This window comes from Perognathus longimembris, chromosome 28 (genome assembly GCF_023159225.1).
Source record: "Perognathus longimembris pacificus isolate PPM17 chromosome 28, ASM2315922v1, whole genome shotgun sequence".
Taxonomy (NCBI): Eukaryota; Metazoa; Chordata; class Mammalia; order Rodentia; family Heteromyidae; genus Perognathus; species Perognathus longimembris.
Window position 1 is genome coordinate 50,096,332 of NC_063188.1, and position 7,935 is coordinate 50,104,266.

Below are 7,935 nucleotides of genomic sequence, written 5' to 3' on the forward strand. Positions count from 1 at the left end.
ATATTCATTCTGAAACCCCTGAATCAAATAACATCAACTTTCAAGTCTTAAAATACACGGTTCATAAAGCTATAAATGCTATATACAGTGACTCCTTTGATGGGTCTGGGCAAAGTAAATTGAAAGTCTGTGGAAAAGATTCATTATTTTAGATTCTGTTAGCAGTCATGATACATAAGAGATGAGCAAATATCAATGCTAACATGATTTTGGAAGAAGTGATGTCAGTCCATGAATGACTTTGAATGATTCAAGACTCACATTATTGCAATATTCACTTATTTTAGTGATTTGAAACAGAAGCTACAATACCTCTAAGTTATGCCTGTTATAAATATGCCAATAATTATACTTGAGGAATTAAACTTACTTCTTTCTTGAAAAATAGTGTGAATATACTTTATTATTTGAGTTTAGAATCAATATTAAAAATACTGCATATATTTTATTTTGTTAATAGAAACTATGAAATACACTTTTGGAATTTGTTAATAGTATGCTTAGTTCAGAAATATGATAAATACGTTAGTGCTTATGGAATTATTGTCAGACAGCTGCCATTTATGTTGACAGAAGAGGTATGATAGTTCATTTACATGAAGAAAAGTACTGTAAGTACAAGATGATAAAGTGATATTTTTATAAAAAGTTGCCCTCAGTACGCACTAGGATTTATATTATTTGTAAATCATTTTAATTATCTATTTTCCCAGCATAAAAGAGAAATGATACTATTCCAATTTGTCCTTTCAAATACTGGAGTATTGCTAATTTATCTATCTATTTATTTACTTTTGGTAGTAATGGGGCTTAAAGAAGGCACTTTGGTTTTGTGAGGCAAAAATTCTACCATTTGAGCCATGCTCCCCACCCTTTATGCTTTAGTTTTTTTCAGATATGATCTTATTCTTTTTGCTCAAGCCAGACCCTGACTCATACTTCCACCTCCAACACCCAAGTAGCTGGAATCACAATCATGAAGCACAATGTCCAATAGAGTTTTTAATTGAAAGAAGCATTTGTGTGTGTGTGTGTGTGTGTGCATGCATGCACATGCACATGCCAGTCCTAGGTCTTGAACTGAGATCCTGGCCACAGTCCCTGAGCTTTTTTTGTTCAAGATCAGTATTCTGCCCCTTAAGCCACAGCTCTACTTCGATCTTTTTGGTGGTTAATTGGAGATAAGAGTCTCACAGACTTGTGTGCATAGGCTGGCTTCAAATTGTAATTCTCAGATCTCAGCCACTTGAGTAGTTAGGACAACAGGTGTGGCCACCAGTGCCCAGTTAAAGAAGCGTGGTTTTTTTTTTACATTATTTTACTGGCACATGACAAATCTGCACTCAAAATGAAAATATCTCAAGAGTGCTGGCAATATCTCAGGCTGGGAATGTGGTGTAGCAGCATAGAGCTTGCCTAGCATACATCAAGCCCTGGTTTCGATTCCGTAGCACCACATAAACAGAAAAAGCAGAAGTGGTGCTGTGGCTCAAGAGGTAGATTGCTAGCCTTGAACAAAAAGAAGCCAGGGACAGGACTCAGGCTCTGAGTCCAAACCCCAGGACTGGCAAAAAAAAAGAGACTGTCTGTCTCAGTGCAAAATTTTATGATCAATTATCCACATGTATACTATGGAGTATAGTACTGTATGGTACTAAAGAGTGTGTCAGAAATTATCCCTACCCGCTATTATGTCTCCCACAAGTTAGGTATCCTTGAATAGGCAAAAATTGAATTTTCACAAAGTCTCTATTACAGAAATTGGTTAGGGGGCTGGGGATATGGCCTAGTGGCGAGAGAGCTTGCCTCATATACATGAGGCACTGGGTTTGATTCCCCAGCACCACATATACAGAAAACGGCCAGAAGTGGCACTGTGGATCAAGTGGCAGAGTGCTAGCCTTGAGCAAAAAGGAAGCAAAGGACAGTGCTCAGGCCCTGAGTCCAAGGCCCAGGACTGGCCAAAAAAAAAAAAAAGGTTAGAAGCTTCACAAAATATTTTTGAATAATTAATTGTCCAAGTGATTTACAGAGGGGTTACAGCTTCATACGTAAGGCAGTTGGTAGATTTCTTGTACAATTTGTTATCTCTTCCCTCATTTTCCCCCTTCCCCCTCCCCCTTTCCCTCTCCTCCCATGAATTGTTCAGTTGATTTATACCAAATGGTTTTGTAAGTATTGCTTTTGGAGTCATTTGTCTTTGTATCCTTTGTCTCTCAATTTTGATAGTCCTTATACCTTCTCTAGGTCTAATACCTGTATATACAATATCCAGGGTACTCAGATGAGATACAGTGATAGCACGGGGGCAACCACTGGCAGGGGATACAAGAGGATCATCAACAAAAAAAGCTATGGTTTCACATGGCATGCTGGAAGTAATTACAACAGTGATATAACACTCGTTTCCATAACATGGAGTTCATTTCACTTAACATCATCTTATTTGTTCATAAGGGCATAGCTATTGGGCTCTTTTGATCCTCTGCTGTGACTAGCCTAAACCTGTACTAAATATTCCCTATGAGGGAGACCATAGAGTCCATGTTTTTTTGGATCTGGCTCACTAACATCCACTTAGGAAAATTTCACAATTATTTGAAGTGTCTTTTTTTGTTGTTTTGTTTTGTTTTGTTTTGCCAGTCCTGGGACTTGAACTTGTGGCCTGAGCACCGCCCCTGGCATCTGTTTGCTCCAAGCTAGCACTCTACTATTTGAGCCAGAACAACACTTCTGGCTTTTCCTTTATGTGGTGCTAAGGAATCAAACCCAGAGCTTCATGCATGCTAGGCAAGCACTCTACCACTAAGCCAAATTCCTAGCCCCCATTTTTTTTTCTTTTGAATTGATCAAGGTCATTTGTTAAGTTTGCAAATAATCTTCACTATTCATCAAAGGGACATGGCTGAATTTATTTATTATAGTTTCTACTTTATTTCTCCATCTTTTTTCTCATCCATATATAATTATACATTTAACTTAGTTTTCAATATTTACTGATTTTTATTTAAAAAACCCATAATCAGTTTATCCAGTGTTCTCATAGTACGTGTCTTTATAAAGCACAGGTTAACTCTAATAGATAGCTTCAGTAATTGAATTTATGTTTCCAGGGAGAGATTAAATACAACATGGCAAATTCATATGGAACAATAAAAGACCTAGAATAGCAAAAACAATCCTAAACAGAAAGAACAGTGCAGGAGGAATTACAATACCCAACTTCAAGCTGTATTATAAAGCTATAGTAATAAAAACAGCTTGGTATTAGCACCAGAACAGGCCTGGAGACCAATGGAACAGAATTGAAGACCCAGAAATGAACCCACAGAACTACGCCTACTTAATCTTTGATAAAGGAGCTAAAACAATAGTATGGAAGAAAGATAGCCCCTTTAACAAATGGTGCTGGAAAAACTGGCTCAACACATGCAACAAACTAAAACTAGATCCTTATGTATCACCCTGCACCAAAATCAATTCCAAATGGATTAAAGACCTCGAAATCAAAACAGACACCCTGAAAACACTAAAGGAAGGAGTAAGAGAAACATTTGGGCTCCTTGGCACAGGAAGGAACTTCCTTTTTTTTTTATTAATTGAACATAATTTTTTTTACAAGGTGTTGTGCAAAGAGGGTGCAGTTACATAGTAGGGCAGTGTGTACATTTCTTGTGATATCTTACAACCTGTTTTTCCATCCCTTGTCTAGGTCAGGTAGACACATATGCAATATACAATGTATGAAGCACATATACAGTGTTCACAGACTTGGTCTCTACTGTCTCTCCGTCTCCCTTTGTTAACAGTCATATATCAGGGAGATCATGCCCCTTTGTTTTCTGTGTTCTAGGCTTGTCTCACTCAACATTATTTGTTCGAGTTCTGACCATTTCCCTGCGAATAACAATATTTCACCATTCCTTATTGCTATGTAGTATTCCATTGTGTATAAGTACCATATTTTTTGGATCCATTCGTCTGTGGAGGGGCATCTGGGTTGTTTCCATATTTTGGCTATTGTGAATTGTGCTGCGATAAACATGGAAGTACAAATGTCTTTTTGATATATTGGGTTTTGCTGTTTAGGATAGATGCCTAGGAGTGGTATGGCTGGGTCATAGGGTAGGTCTATATTGAGCTTTTTGAGAAACCTCCATACTGTTCTCCAAAGTGGTTGTACTAATTTGTACTCCCACCAACAATGGAGAAGGGTTCCTCTTTCCCCACAGCCCCTCCAGCATTTGTTGTTTCCTGAGTTCAGAGTATAGGCCATTCTAACTGGGGTGAGGTGGTATCTCAGGGTTGTTTTTATTTGCATTTCCTTTACTAGCAGGGATGTTGAGCATTTCCTCATGTGGTTCTTTGCCATTTTTATATCTTCTCTTGTGAAGTCTCTCTTTAGCTCTTTTGCCCATTTCCTAATAGGTTTATTGGGCTTGGAGGGGCTTAGTTTTTTGAGTTCTCTGTAGATGACCGATATCAGGCCTTTGTCTGTTGCTGTGCTGGTAAATATCCTTTCCCATATCGTTGGCTGTCTTTCTATTTTGGTGGCTATGACCTTAGATGTGCAGAAACTTTTTAATTTGTAATAGTCCCATTTGTTGAGTCTTTCCCCTATTTGTTGTGCCCCTGGGACTCTATTCAGGAAGTTCCTTCCTGTGCCTATAAGTTCTAGTGTCTTTCCTACTCTGTCCTTCAGTAGTTTCAAGGATTCAGGTCTGATGTTGAGGTCCTTGGTCCATTTTGAGTTGATTTTGGTGCATGGTGATAGGCTTGGGTCTACTTTGAGTTTTCTGCATATGGCTGCCCAGTTCTCCCAGCACCAGTAGTTGAAGAGGCTATGTTTATTCCATTGTATGTCTTTAGCTCCTTTGTCAAATATCAGTTGGCTGTAAGAGTGCGGTTTTATTTCTGGGTCTTCAACTCTAATCCACTGGTCTTCCGATCTGTTTTTTTTTACCAATACCATGCTGTTTTTGTCATGATGGCCTTGTAGTAGAGCTTGAAGTCTGGTATTATGATACCTCCTGCACTATTTTTTTTGCCTAGAATTGCTTTGGCTATTCTAGGTTTTTTGCTGTTCCATATGAATTTATGGATTGGTTTCTCTATTTCAGTGAAGAATGTGGCTGGGATTTTGATAGGTATTGCATTGAATTTGTATAACAATTTGGGCAATATGGCCATTTTCACTATATTGATTCTGCCTACCCATGAGCATGGGAGATCTTCCATCTCCTTGTGTCTTCTTTGATTTCCCTTATTAGATTTTTGTAGTTTTCATTGAATAGGTCCGTCACGTCCTTGGTTAAGTTGATCCCTAGGTACTTTATTCTTTTTTTGGCTACTGTAAATGGAACTGTTTCCATAATTTCATTTTCTGTTTGTCTATTGCTGGTGTACAGAAAAGCTGCTGACTTTTGTGGATTGATTTTGTATCCTGCTACTTTGCCACAATGGTTTATTAGGTGTAGGAGTTTGGGTACTGAGTTTTTTGGGTCCTTCAGATATAAGATCATGTCGTCTGCGAATAGGGATAACTTGATTTCTTCCTTGCTGATGTGGATCCCTTTGATGTCCTCCTCTTGCCTTATTGCTATGGCTAGGGATTCCAGCACTATGTTGAACAGAAGTGGGGAGAGTGGCATCCTTGTCTTGTTCCTGAGTTTAGGGGGAATGATTTAAGTTTCTCTCCATTTAATATGATATTAGCAGTTGGTCTGTTGTATATGGCTTTTATTGTTTTGAGGAATGTTCCATCTATTCCTGTTCTCTCCAAAGCTTTTAATAGGTATGGATGTTGTATTTTGTCAAAGGCTTTTTGGGCATCGACTGAGATAACAATGTAATTCTTAATTTTAGATCTGTTTATGTGTTGAATTACGTTGATTGATTTACGGATGTTGAACCATCCTTGTGACTGAGGGATGAAGCCTACTTGGTCATGATGTGTGATTTTTTTGATCAGTTTCTGGATCCTGTTAGCTAATATTTTATTGAGGAGCTTTGCGTCTGTGTTCATTAGTGATATTGGTCTGTAGTTCTCTTTTTTTGTTGGGTCTTTGCCTGGTTTGGGAATGAGTATGATATTAGTTTCGTAGAATGAGTTTGGGATTTCTCCCTCTGTTTCTATTTCGCGGAAGAGTTTGAGGAGTATTGGTATTAGCTCCTCACTAAAGGTTTTGTAGAATTCGTTCGTCAATCCATCTGGGCCTGGGCTTTTCTTAGTAGGGAGGTTCTTGATTACCTCCTGTATCTCACCGTAAGTTATTGGTTTATTTAGTTGATTTATTTCTTCTTGGTTCAGTTTGGGCCGTTTGTACTTCTCTATGAATTGATCCATTTCTGTAAAATTATTGTTTTTTGCTGAGTAGAGGTTTTGGAAATAGCTCCTTATGATTGTTTGAATATCGTGTGTACTTGTTGTAATTTTTCCGGTGGAGTCCCTGATTTTACGTATATGACTCTCTTCTCTTCTTTTTTTTTTTTGTAAGTCTTGCGAGGGGTCTGTCAATTTTGTTTATTTTCTCAAAGAACCAGCTTTTAGTCTTATTTATTTGTTGAATGGTCTTTCTATTTTCAATCAGATTTATCTCTTCTTTAATCTTTGTGATCTCTCCCCTCCTAGTCGTTTTAGATTCTGTCATTTCTTGTTTCTCCAGTTGTTTTAGTTTCACCGTGAGGGTATTCACCTGCTCTGCTTCCATTCTTTTAATGTGGGTGCTGAGTGCAATGATCTTGCCCCTCAGTACTGCCTTAGCTGTGTCCCATAGGTTTCTTTGTGATGTGTTTTCTTTGTCATTGTGGCTTATGAATTCGTTGATTTCATCTTTAATTTGGTCTGTGGCCCAAGTGTTGGATTGCAGCGTGGGGTTTAGCCTCTAAGAGTGTGTATAGTGTCTGTGGTTTCCTTTGTTGTTGAGGGATACCTTTAATCCACTGTGATCAGATATAATACATGGGATGACGTAAATACTTTTGTATTTGCTGAGGTTCTTTGTGTGGGCTATAACGTGGTCTATTTTGGAATATGATCCATAGGCTTGAAAAGAAGGTGTATTGGGTCTCTGTAGGGTGAAAGGTTCTATATAGGTCTGTTAGATCCATTAGGGAAATGGTGTTATTTAGGTCCTCAGCTCCCTTACTATTCCTCTGGGTGTTGGATCTGTCTCTTGGAGAGAGAGGAGTATTAAAGTCACCCACTATGATTGTGTTTGCGTCTATCTTGCTCTGTAATTCTGTGAGAATTTGCTTGACATATGTAGGGCCTCTTTTGTTCGGTGAGTATACATTTATCACCGTGATTTCTTGATTCTGGATTTTTCCTTGTATTAATATGTAGTGTCCTTCTTTGTCTTTTTGATTGGACTTTAAAGAGAAGTCCAGCTTGTCTGAGATCAGAATGGCTACACCTGCCGTTTTGGTGGGTGCATTTGCTTGGTAGATCTTGCTCCATCCTTTCATTTAAAGCCTGTTTTTGTCCCTTGCTGTAAGGTGGGTCTCTTGTAGACAGCAGATGTCAACTTTTTGTTTGCGAATCCATTCTGCCAATCTGCTCCTCTTAATCGGGGAGTTTAAGCCATTTATATTTAAAGAGATCAAGGATAAGGGTGTTTTTTCTCCTTCCATTTTCTTGTTGGGCTGTTTTTTCCTCTTTTTTTTTTTCTTATTGTCTTTAGTGAGCTGGTCTTTCTGCTGGACTTTGGCTATTGAAGTTTCTTTCTGATTCTGTGTGTCTTTTACGATCTCTGTTGGGTGGGGTTCCCCTCTTAATATTCGCTGTAGGGCTGGTTTTTTATTCACATACTCCTTTAGCTCCTCTTTGGTGTGGAAAGATCTGGTTCTCCCTTCGAATGTGAACTCCAATTTTGCTGGATATTTGATCCGAGGTTGTAAATTGTTATTCTGAAGTACTTGGATGGTGTTCTTCCA